At 34.7% G+C, this 13666-nt stretch overlaps 1 protein-coding gene and 1 long non-coding RNA gene across 4 annotated transcripts in view; one reads left to right on the forward strand and one right to left on the reverse strand.

The window, feature by feature from the left end:
• Nucleotides 1–13666, reverse strand: part of LOC124421956 — a 278500-nt gene that overhangs the window by 208460 nt on the left and 56374 nt on the right. The window contains exon 3 of one of the 2 annotated variants that reach the window (XR_006941772.1): nt 7781–7986. The exons of the other annotated variant lie outside the window; for it this stretch is intronic. This is a non-coding gene — a long non-coding RNA (uncharacterized LOC124421956). The remainder of the gene's footprint in view (nt 1–7780; nt 7987–13666) is intronic. 2 annotated transcript variants of the gene reach the window in all.
• LOC124421955 (protein vein) overlaps nt 1–13666 on the forward strand; it is a 244139-nt gene that overhangs the window by 174923 nt on the left and 55550 nt on the right. The gene's annotated exons all lie outside the window — the stretch shown is intronic.

Here is a 13666-nt window from a genome sequence, read left to right on the forward strand (position 1 = left end):
TCGTGCTGATAAAATCCGATGAAATTTCAGTATACAGTTTCATTTCTTTTTTTCTTTTTTTTTTTCTTTTTTTTTTCAATTAAGTGTCGGCTTTTTAAGAAACAAGAATCGGGTTCTATAAGCTCTCCCCTAGTACATTATCTAATGAATCTTTGTAAATGATCGCACGTCTTTTCTTCGCATTAGGAAGGAGAGTAGAAAGATTTAAAAGATGTTGAGGAGCACGCGAACCTGTGAAAAATATTGCTCATGACACGAAAGAGGCGTACTCTCTAATGGAAAGTGGAAAATAATGAGAACTCAACTTACTTTATATTAATGTGAAACTAAACTTGATACATATTCGTCAAAGTAAAAAATAAGAAGTAGAAGGAAGAGGAAGAAGAAGAAGAAGAAGAAGAAGACTTAGAAGACGAAGACGAAGATGAATATAATGATAATGAAAAAGAAAAGGAGACAAATGTAAAAATGAACGATCATAATGATTTCAACGTTATCGTTATTTATAAACTATTATATAAGGAAAAAGAATAAAATGGTAATGTCGTTGATAAAATTAAGAACGAATGAAATTAAGAACGAAAGATAAGAGAACGAAAAGATCATTGATAATAATAAGAAGACCGAAGAAATGAGAAGAGGAGAAGCAATTATAAACGGAAGTTGAACTTCTTAGGATCTCATAGTGTTCGTGTAATAGTCGTATCGTATTTTCTAGAATTATTCGCTTAGCTAGTGCACATCGTACTTGCAAGTCGAAAGGGTACGTAACGCAACGACGTGAGCATATAATTCTTACGGAATTAATTAGAGAAACGAGAAAAGACAAAGGAGTAGGAGTAACAGTAAGAGTAAGAAAGATGGATAGATAGAAAGAAAGAGAGAGAGAGAGAGAGAGAGAGAGAGAGAGAGAGAGATGTTACGCGATATTTCGCGAAGAGGTATCTACCTTGTTTCTCTCCTTGTTCATAGAACCGCAACGAATAGGAAAATTTTCAGAGGAAAATCCGTGGTTATTACTATATGTCCCACTTTTATCTCAAAGTAATTCGAAAATAAAGTATGTCGGTCATAAACCGAATCTACGACTCTAAAGTTATGCCTAATATAGATGTGTACCAACATACATGTGTACGTAATATATCCGTAAACTAGGGAGTTTATAGATCACGTTCGTATCTTTTGACATTAAATCGTTTCAGTTATACTCTCTATATGTTACTTTGATAGCACCGCAAATGTATACCGGCGATTTTCAACGTTATGACAAAAGTTCGTGACGCGAACTAAAGCTGCAAAATGACTTTATGTTATAAGGATAGAAAAAAAAAAAAAAAAAAAAGAAAGGAAAGAAAGGAAGAAAACGTGATAACTAGGATGGAAATAGAAAGGAGAAACAATAAAAAATAACAATAAAAAGGAGTAATAATGAAAGATCGGACGGTACATTAAAGATAGACGTTAGAACGTTCGATGGAAAGAAGAAAAAAAAATTATTATAGAGAGACGTATATATATATATATATATATATATATATATATATGTATATATATTTTCTTTGCGAGATATCTACGAACAAATATTTTTCCTAAATTCACGTCAATAGAGAAATACTTCAGTCTTGACTAGAAACAGTCTTTACGTACATCTTTGTTTGGCAGTGAGAGAGAGAGAGAGAGAGAAAGAACTCAAGAGTCTCATCTCGGGTGCTTCCGGCAAAGCGAATTTTCATGTCACTTGGCGTTCTTCGAAACATCGCTTTGCGTTCGCCTCGATACGCATCGAAGAAGATGTCGTCAAATCTACGAGCTGAAATAAAACGACAGAAACTTCGAGCTCGTTTAACACCCGAGGGGATGCGTTAAAGGAATCGATGCGAATTACAAGAAAGAGTATTTCATTTTATATAGATCGTTAATATATAGATATTAATTTATTTTTATTTCGAATAGTTTATAAAATATATTCCTTTTATCGAAAGAGAAAAAGAGAGAGAGAAAAAATTAAAGAAAGAGAAAGAGAGAGAGAGAGAGAGAGAGAGAGAGAAAGAGTTGAAAACTTGGAGAAAAAAGTCATTGAATTACGAAAAAATAAACAATTATGTAAATAATTGAGGCCATTTGAGAAAAAAATTCCGACATAGGAATCTCTTGAATCTCGAATATAGGAAAGTATTGCGTCGGGTTTAGTCGTACCGAATACTGTCTGGCGTCTCTACAAATTCCGATTCTCTTCTCCCTTTGCTGGATAAACAGACGGGCGAAACCGGTCTGTGTCTGACTATACTCTTCTCTTACTACTTACTAAACGCAAACCTTGCTCATACGTATACGTCCGTCTCGTCTAGTCCGTTGAATTCTGCAAGCTTTTTCCGCTATGCGTTCTTTCTCCCATTTCTCTTTCTTTCCTCTCTTCCTTTATCGTAATACATATATATATATATATATATATATATATATATATATATATATATATATATATATATATATAGATATATATAGCATATAGCATATAGCATGGAAAGTGAGAGGTATTTCAACTGAAAAAGAAAAGATGACTCTCTATTGAAGAATTATATCCTTTATACATTATACGTGTATATATATATATATACATATATGTACATATATACATACGTAGACATTCCAAAAGAAAATTCCAAAAGAAAATTGATCAAATCCATGGGAAAAAACTTTTTTAAATTGTCTTTTATATAACGAATATTAAAATGATATTTCAAAATGAATGATACGTGATATTAATATTTCTATTCGAATCAATCAAATATCTATTAGATATGAAAATAATAATAATTTTAGAAATAGATTCATGAAAATCATTAGAAGGGATATGAGAAATTCGTCAAATTTCTCGACGTACGTACATATATTGTATTACAAATAGTTGAAATAGATGAACGCGTGCATCACAAATACAAGAGTGAATAGAGAGAGAGAAAGGGAGGATGGGAGGTAAAGAGAGAGAGAGAGAGAGAGAGAGAGTGAGAGAGAGAATCGTCATTTCGATAATCGAAAATGGTTCGGAGAATTTGAAGTTCGCACGAAGATTCGATCACCGTTTGCGATTAACGCACGATTTTGCGTCGTCGCTATCAGCGATGCCAACAATGCCGATCCTAAAGCTCATCCTCGCGAGTCGGTCGCAAGCAAAGCGACGTTTGACGTGCATGCATTCGCACACGATCAACGACAAACAGAACGAGACGACGAAAAATCTGTCTGTCAAATATTTGAGAGAATTCACGGATAAGCCCGATACGTTAAGCGTCCCATTTCTCTCGAGTCGATATTTTATCTTGTCGCTCGTACAGAATTCCCGACCATTAACTGGTAATGAACAAACAGACGGCAAAACGTTCGAATTCGCTCGCCTAATCATCGATCTTCGATCCCTCGATAGGTTCCGTTAATGACGCCCGATGAGACCAATAGTCTCTGGGCATTGTTACATCTGGCATCGATGATATCATTCTTTATGAGAATATAGAAAAAAACAAAAAAAAAAGATTACTATCTGTAATCTCCTTAAAAATTTGAGATTGAACAGTGTTTTCTGAATCTTTATGTGATGAAAAAGAAAGGAAAGGAAAAAAAAGAAAAAAGGAAAAAAAAGAGAAAAAGAACAATAAAATAAACTAGGAAGATATAATATATAAATACGTCCATTGGACAATCGAATTTTCCAAGAGAAACGAATTCCATTGAAATCTTTACTCTCCTAACTATACATATAACGTACATATATATATATATATATATATATATATATATATATATATATATGCGATAGATTCGGACGACGTATAATTAACAAGCTCAACCTTGCTCGTTCGAACAAAAACTACGGAATACGTTCGTCTATATAAGGGAAACGAAATTTAGATTATCTCTGTGAAACCCCACGGGGACATGTGCGGCTCGAAATTAAATACGATTTCATTGAGGAAGGAAAGAGGAGGGAAAAAGTAGGAGGGGAGATACCAATCTCGAATACATTCCAGTTACGTTCGACGAGTTTTCAAAAAGGCCAATTTTCGCTTCGTTTACTTGACGCGTGAAGACAAAAGAGGTCAAGCTGTTTCCTTTTCCTCTTTCCCTCTCTTTCTCTCCCTCTTTATCTTTCTACCTTTCTCTCTATCTCTCTCTTTCTTTTTCTCTTTCTCTCTTAATGCGAATAACACGGATCAAGTTGATTAGATAACGGAGCTGCCGCAGAGTGAATCTCGACTCGAATTATGTAAGAGAAGGGTGAAGAGATTGACTCTAACTTGGAAACTATGTGATGTTAGGAGAAACTAAACTAAGAAACGTGCCACCATTCCTCTGAGCTCTTTCGTTTCGTTGATCCTTACGTGTTGACGACCTAGGAATCATCGAGTCTTACTACTTCATGTATTTACTCGATACAAACTTTGCCAAAGTTATAACCATCCTCTATTCCCACGCGTGATAATATAATAACTAGCGTAGAGATACTAATGTTATCAGATATATTCCACCATCTATGTGTATTATATTTCTTTAATTCGCATCATTTAACTCTTTGTAATCGATTATAAAACATTCTATCGTAATCGAGATGAATATCCGTATTTTCATCGAATAATGATTATTATTGGAAAGTTATTCAAAAAAAAAAAAAAAAAAAAAAAGAAAAAAAAAAGAAAGGAGGGAGAAAAAAAAAGGAGAAAGAAAAATCAAAGATCGGACTTAGCTTAAATATGGAAGACGGGTCCCTAGTCGAATTTAAATATAATCCGGATCTAAATTTTCAATGGAGATTGCCTGGCCGTTACAAAACGAAACGCGGACTATAATCGTGCGAGTGTTCGACCAGTATGCGGCAGTAACTACTGCAATAAAATAGCAGAGTATAAAGTCGTACATACATCCGAATACTGCACCCGGGAGGCAGTTAAATATAATCGAACGTAATCAAATGTATCTTTCGCGAGAGTCACCTCGCGGGAGTTTTATCTATCTTTTGTGCATAAACGTGGGCATAAAAAAAAAAAAAAAAACAATTTTTTTTCTTTTATCAAAAGGCATATCACGCAATTTTCAATATCCACAAATCGATACTCATATGATTTCTGTTAAATTAGAAATTAAAAAAGAAATTATCAAAGAGAGAGAGAGAGAGAGAGAGAGAGAGAGAGAATCGAGAGAAATCGATTCACGATCTCAGAGAACACCTAACAACGTAATGAAAGCCGATTGGAGAATTTGGTGTGCCAATAATATTAACCACGTTCGGGGACAGAGTAGGAACGTACTCGCGAGAGCGCTAACAAACGGTTTAGCACGCGGAAACCGTAGTTGGTAGAGTACGATGGAGAGAATTCCGTGCGGCACGGAGCTCTCACAATAGAGGTAGCTCGATGAATAGATATGATCTGTTTGCTGGGCCACCGTCGGTATCATCATCGGCATACGTCATCAGAGAAACGGCATATGTACATTGCCGCTTAACCCACCTCTCTCCCCGGTGTCCTCTTCATCCTTCTCATTCCATCGTTTCTCACATCCAACGTTTCATTCCAACGTTTCATTCCATCTTTCCTGACACTCCCGATCCAAGGCACGTTATTATTCGATAACGAATTTATTCGTTGACTCATTAACAGAACGAAACACTTTCACCAGTCAAAGACTCAAGGACTTTGAGAGATATTACGTAAGCATAGCGCAAACATCGACCGTCTCACTTCTATTAATTGAGAAACTTTCAAAGACTTCCACTCGACTCCCTTTAAAATCAACGCTTTCCGACTCGGTAATTTTCAAGTCGATCTCTCGACCGTCCGATTTCTCTTGAGGGTTCATTCAATAATGTAACCCATTCATTTTCAATAGAAACTTTGTCTGTCTTCTTTGATAAAAACGAGAAAAAAAAAAAAAGAAAAAAAGAAAAAAAAAGAAAACAAGACAAGAAAAAGAAAAAAGAATAGAATAGAAGAGAAAAAAGGGAACAACAACGAAAAAAAAAAAAACAGAAGAAAATTACAGGGGAAAAAAAAAAAGAACTACGCTCATTGGTTTTATTTCTTTTTGGATGTTCAATCGATGTCGATGTTTTCGTTGATACTAAAACCTCGATAATTATTACCAATATCACCCTTTTGTTTACACTTGGCGTTGACGTTAAGCGAAAAATCTTATCTGGGATGAAATCATCGAAACGGACGCTTTTGTGCAACTTTTTTTCCTTGCCGCTTAGGATGTTCGGAAAAAAAAAAAAATGGCAATACGAGGGATTCTCGAGGGAACACCAAAGCGATAATAACGGAAGCGTATCGCGAGAGAGCGTACGTCACGCGTCCGTGCTTTTTTCCCCCCCATTCTCTTCCCCCCTCCTCTCCCTCTCCGATCCTAACTCCCCCCCTCTCCCTTACCATTCTTTCTCTACTTTTATTTTTCGTTCGTTCGACGTCATCGAGGCCCACGCAAACTATCGATCATGTGCCATGGCATACTTCACGCGATCACACCACCGAAAACTATCTCTACCATTAATCTACGGACCTTTACGGAAGCCATGCAACGTGTACCGATCGAAGCTTATCGATTATTTTCTCACACCTTCTTCTTTTACACGTATTTACACTTGTGTAGGTAAACCTGCCTTGGTATTATATTTGTGTATATATATATATATATATGTGTGTGTGTGTGTGTGTGTGTGTGTATGTGCGTGTAGAAGTGTATATATGTATATATGGCCAAATTTCATGGGTGTTCGTTGGTATCTTGTTAAAAGAAAAATACCATATACCAATGGTTCACCCCTTTTAACGCATTGCCACAGCAAAAATGAATTTTTTTCGATGGACACGGTCTGATAATTTGCATTCCGTGTGATTCGCTTTCAACTGTAATAGTACGTTTTGATATTGGACGAATTCGTTCCTCGTTCCTCTCATTCGTTCGTTTCATTTCAATATTTACTCTTCGTCGGTTTAAAAAGCGACCAGCTCGATCGATCGTCATTTGCAAAACAAAACAAAGAGAAAAAAAGAAAGAAAAAAGAAGAAAAAAAAAAAAAAAAAAGGAAAAAAGAAATTTGCATCGGTAATCGAAACGAGCCCGATAAAAAATTTTCGAAGAAAATTCCTTCGTTACGTTCGATTAATGACAACACGATCAATATATACAATAATCAACAAATTCACGTGGACAATGTAGCCGGTTAGTTTCTATCACGAACACAATTTCCGCATTCGTGACTTTAAATTACATCGCAAATTTTCCCTCGCCTCTTTTCATTTTTTCTTTTTATTTATTTTTTTTTTTTTTTTTCCTTTTATTTTTCACTTCTTTCAAAATGAAACGAAATAATAACGATATAAATTATAAGTTCAACTCGGGAATCATGCGATCACGTCGGATATTATTATCTTAAATTTTCTTCACGATAATATTATTTCCTGATTAATCCGTCTAGATTAATCCGAAAGACATTGTTTTTAAAAATGCAACATATGCAACATACGTTCTTATAATAAAAAGAAAAAAGCAAAATAAGGAAAGAAGAAAAGAAAGAAAGATCATAGATCGTGGTTAATTTATTCTCTAATAAATCATTATTAATATTCTAAATTCGATTCTAAATTCAAGTAAATAACGACGATCCTTTTTGCGAAAACTTATAGGAAATATTCTAGTAACATTTATAACTCTTACACTTAAAGGAGCCATAAAGAAAAGTGTATTAACGTGCTCGTAGGGAAGAGTTTCGAAACTAAATATATGTACGTACATGCTTTTTGGAGAGATGGTAGAATGCGGAGAAAGCACGTTCGTAGATACATAGGAAGTAAAAGGGAGCGGCACCTGAGGGTATAATCATCCTTTTACGTTAGCCTGGCGTCATAGGGATGGTACGAAGGCAATCCAACCCCACAAAAAGACCGAACGTTGTATCGTAGCTTCGTTGAAAGAGGTGAAACCAGCGACTTACACTGTCTAAAGATACGCTTCGATCATTAACTCTTGTACATGTAGTAACATCGATAGCTCGCAAGTTGATCATAAATTCACCTTCTTCGAGATTATATATACAATGTCGTAAGATAGTTTAAGGAAAGAAAAAAAAAAAAAAGAAAAAAAAAGTAAAAGCTTAGTAATATCTTTTTAAAATTTCTCTATAAACATTTCATATTAAAATGATTATCATTTTAAGAGATATATATATATATATATATATATATATATATATATATATATATATATTTCTGTATATCTATATTTATACACATGATTATATCCTTAAGTATAAAACATGCAAAAAAAATGATCGGACAAGTTTAAGATTTACTCAAATCCGGTCTTATAGAGTCAGGTCTATATTAAAAAATATGAAAATTAAAAAATTTTAACATGATCTTTGCATGCCTCTTTGAATTTATCGCAAAGTCAAATAATTATCACTTTACCACGTCTCATTGATCACGCCATACAACGTCCATTTAAAATAATTTTTTGAATTTTTAATACTTCAGAAAATTATCGTTCATATACATTTAATCCGTACATACTGCATATATATATATATATATATATATATATATATATATTTCTTTTATTTTTTTTTTGTTTTCTTTTAATGAAACGAGAAAAAAAGAAGGGAAGGTTTATCTCGCAGGTATTTTTTGTTTGACTTTTTAACGAGGCACGTTATTTTCACATGCACTGCACAGCTAGCTCGAGGCCTCGTTACGACGTTTGTAATGAACGTCGCAACTCGTGTAACCTTTCTCTTACGAAATTGATGCGAATGTATAGCTACAATAATAATTCCATCGTGGAACACTCGAAACAACGTATTATATACATATCTACGAATATATATATAAAAATATACGTAAAAAAAAAAAAATATATATATATATATACATACATACAATCTACACGTTCGCAAATATATTCGAAGACAATTCGAGAAAGAATTTTTGACGATGGAATTTTTATTTGGTTGGTCAGGTTGACCTAAAAAAAAAACAAAATTTTTTTTTCGTCGTAAAAACCAACGATAAATAAAAAACAAACAAATTAAATCAAGGGAAGGTGGAATTCGATAAGAACATGAGAACGAACATCGGTGAAGGGAAAAAATGAGAAAAGAATGATAGATAGAAAGACAGATAGAAAGAAAGAGAGAGAGAGAGAGAGAGAGAGAGAGAGAGAGAGAGAAATAAGGTCCACATTCGCGTTAAGAAAATGACAAGCGGGAATCGTGGGAAAGTTCATAAAGAGCCAAGTTAAAAGGATATTCAGGCGTGCATGAGTGCGCGCACGCCTATTCAAAAGAGAGATTATAAAAGAGCGATGATTACAACGACGACTACGACGACTACAACGACAGTGATAACGTTAACGTCTAGGATCTCTTTCTCTTTCTCTTTTTCTTTCTCTTTTTGTTACGTAGGAAGGCCGACGAAAAGTAAAATCCTTTTTTATTTCTTTCTTCTTCTCTTTTTTTCTTTTCTTTTTTTTTCTTTTTTTTTCTTTTTTTTTCTATTGCAAACACAAAATTTTAACGGAAACAAGGCGCGAACGTGGCGTTCCAGATTTCGTTTCAGCAGTTCCTCGTAGAACAAGTTAGGATGGGATTGGGTGAAATGGGGTGGGTTGGGTTGGGGGATGAAAACGTGCCACTTCTTTTGATCTCGTGTGCCGTTTCTCTTACAATACGTGCCACGATGTGCACCCGGTTGTCTTCTTCACCGACATTCTCCACTTTGTCCTTCTCCTTCTTCTTCTCCTTCTCTTTCTCCTCCTCCTCCTCCTCCTCCTCCTCCTACTCTTCCTCCTCCTCTTCCTCCCTCACGTCATTAACAATATCGTCCGCTCGTGCGATCCGAAATTACACGCTGCAATCCGTGAGACGGAACGAAACGAACGCCGAGAGTCGTGCGAATATGAGAGGAAAAAAAAAAAGAAAAAGAAATAGAAAAAAAGAAAGGAAAAAGAAAAAAGAAAAGGAAAAAAGAAGAGTAAAAAAGAGAAACAGATACGTGTAACGAGTTTGTATTTGTACGCCAAAACTAGACACACTTTTCTCTACACTGACGAGCCTTAGAAAATCCATGATACTTTCGTGCCCTTAAGGGCCTCTCTGTCTTCCTTCCTCTCTCTCTCTCTCTCTCTTTTTTATTTTTTTATTTTATTTCTTTTTTCTCCTCCTTCCCTCCCCCACGAAGTTACATTAATACCCTTCAACAACGTTCCATCTTATACCCGCACGAGATCGAATTTTAGCAAATTGCGAAATAATTTCAGATAATTTATACAAAAAGTTTGAACTCCTATAGAAAGAGTTAAAATTTAAAACCTTAATATTTCCATCGATTTATCGCCCTTTGTTATATTCCTTTTTAAAAGGAAAACGATTGTTTTCCTTTTTCTTTTTTCTTATTTTTTTTTTTTTCTCTTACAATTCATTGCGCGTAAACTTTACAGTAGAAGGGTTATAAAATTGACGAGAACAATGTACGTAAAAAAAAAAAAAAAAAAAAAAAAAAAGAAAAAAAAAATGATATCAATGAAAAAACAAACAAACAAACAAATAAATAAATAAATAAATAAATAAATAAATAAATAAATAAAAGAAAAAGGAGAAAAGAAAAGAAAATGTATTATAAAAGTTGTACTTAATACAACTGGCTGACTTTAGTGTCCCTAGGAAAAAGGGCGTGGTTTTTGACGTCAGAGCGAGACGCTGAGGGCTGGTAACCGAGAATTTCTCGAGTCCGCTACTATTCCAGGTGAACAACAATGTGAAACTATAGTTCGAGTTCGGCGAACTAGCATTGTCACAGCTTGCCACCCGCATTTCAACGTGAAACCGGGTGCATGGATTTTGCGGCTTTCGCGAAAATTCAAGCGACCATGTTCTTTGGCTCATGAACCTGTCGCTCATCTAGGTCGACATGGATCCCAAGTCGATTATTCGCAGATGTTGTAAAACTATTTGTCAAGATATTATAAGACTATTGATTCTCTATAAATTCACGAACTCATCTTATAACAATATAATACTTTTATGTAATTATATTTTGACGAAAAGTTTATATCGATGTTAACAATAAATATGATCGGTATACGAGATATTAATTTCAGAAAAACTATTTATATAATTAACAGAGAAAACCAAGGAAAAATGTGAAAAGATAAAATAAAAGAGAGAGAGAGAGAGAGAGAGAGAGAGAAATGGGTGTGTTCTCGCGACAGCATATTTCGAATTTCGACGGCATCAGTGAGAACATTAGCTTATGTCAGCAATATCGATGTTGAGTCGATATCGTGAGTCGATCGTAAAAAGATCGTCAGCCGGTCTTATTGAATCTAAGCCTCCTTGTCCGATACGTCAAATATATATATATATATATATATATATATATATATATATATATATATATATATATATATTCTATATATATTCTATATATATATATATATATTCTAGAAAATAATCCAAGTCTAGAAAATAATCCAAAATGAATTGGTAGCAGTCGTTCGAAGGTAGAAAAGGTTAAAGAGAGGGTCACGCGCATTAGTCCTTCTCGAATTTCATTTCGACGGGTAACACCTTGCCTTTTTAACGCCCTATACGAACTAAAGCGAAACGTTTATCGTAATAAAACGTAAAAATCTGTAATGGAAAGAAAATCGCACGGATGGCGTTAGACGATTTTAACTTTCGAACTCGAGCTAACTCGATACGAACTTTTTTCTATTTCTTTTTCTTTTTTTGTATTCGAGAGAAAAAGAAAAAATAAAAAAAAGAGAAAGAGAGAGAGAGAGAGAGAGAGAGCTAGGAGTTTTATTCGTTCGTTGGCAAACACACAAGATGCAAATAAATGTTTGCTCTCTTCTCTCCTCTTTTCTTCTCGTTCGATTCAACGACAAACTAAAGTCGATCTACGAAACCGTTCTTTCTTGTCTCCTTCGACCGAATGCTTTCGCTTTTCTTGACACACTTGGAAAATAACGGAAAGCGTTGAAACGATCGTTCATTCTTTTCTTCGAACGTATCCTCGTATCTCTTGACTTTTCAAATCGCGAAAGAGATTCCTCGATAAAAAAGAAATTACTGAGCATCGCAAAAATCTTCCGAGAAGAGGAGACGGTAAGACTTCTCTGTTAAAAGGTTCAAGCGTAATATGGACGTCGTTCTTATCCAACACGTCGCAGCACATTTTCACAAAACTGTACGTCGTATTCTCTCTCCCTCCCTTCCTCTCTCTCTTTCTCTCTCTCTCTCTCTCTCTCTCTCCCCTCTCTCTATCGCTTGTTCGTTTTCTCTATGTTTCTCTTTCCCTACCCTTTCCACGTTCCATCTTCTCTCGTTCTCGCCTGACTTTCAATGTCTTTTTTCTCTCCATGCCGGAATGTAAACCTTTTGTCCGTGTCGTAGCGAGTATATATCGTCGTTCTTTTCGAAAGCTCGAGAAAAGCTTCTCTTTTAGAACACGTTGGACTTTTATTGTAACGGATCTTCGCCTAACGTTCAAATCGATGCAACTAAGAAATGAAATAATACATTTACGTATTAAAATAAATTGATATCATTGAATAATTGTAATTTAAAATATTGTACATACGTTTCAAAAAGGAGAATGCTTTTTTCTTTTCGTATCTTTTTCCTTTTTTTTTTTTTTTTTTTTTTTTTTCTAAAGAAATTTTAATAAACGAATAATTTCATTCCGACGTGATTAATTAATGACAATTAACTTGAGTATCATTTAATAACATACTCGTTACTCGTTTGTTCTCCATTTAATATTTTAATATTTCACTTTCTCAAAGGAAGAATTTAAATACGTGTCTGGGAACGATAGAGAGTATACTTTTTTCTTACCGAAGACCGAGCTTTGAAAACCAGCCTGGAGTTTTCTACGTACCTTTCTTTACATCTCCTTCCCCTTTCTCTTTTTCTTCTTTCCTACTTTTCTTCTTTTCTCTTCCTCCTCCTCCTCCTCCTCCTCCTCCTCCTTCTCCTTCTCGTTCTCTTCTATCGTGCTAGCACGCCGCGCGAAATCTATTCAATTTACTTTTTTCTAGCCAGGGGATCTACTACGACGAAAGGAGATGTCTCTGTGAGAGAAAAAGCGAGCAAGAGCGTCGCGCAAGGACGACGAGCGAATAGCTAAGATCGTCCGTTAAAGTACACACGACTGTTTCCCAACTACGACAGTGCTTAAAGCTTCGAGGGTCTTTCAAACTTCACAATTTCGTTCTCTTAGCGTCAAAGATTTCCTTCTGTGATTTTCCTAAAACTCTATTCTTTTTCTCCTTTATCGTTTCTTTTTCTTTTTTATTATTTTCTTTTTTCTTTTTTCTTTTTTCTTTTTTCTTTTTTTTTTTTTTTTGCAATCCCTCGTCTCTCCTGCCAACGACTTTAACGATCCCAATCTCGATCTTTCATACTTGAAGATTCGAGAGGAACGTTTAATTAAAGCAAGGAATCTCTTCGTTCTGTTTAAAGACAAATAAAAAAAAAAGTAATAATAATAATAAAAAAAAAAAGAGAGAGAGAAAAAATAAAATAAATGCGAAAATTTCCTTTTTCCTTCTTTTCGAGTCGAATTGGAATAGAAACTTTTCTCTCTACCTCTCTCTCTCTCTCTCTCTCTCTCTCTAA

The sequence above is a fragment of the Vespa crabro genome, chromosome 2, assembly GCF_910589235.1.
Source record: "Vespa crabro chromosome 2, iyVesCrab1.2, whole genome shotgun sequence".
NCBI lineage: Eukaryota > Metazoa > Arthropoda > Insecta > Hymenoptera > Vespidae > Vespa > Vespa crabro.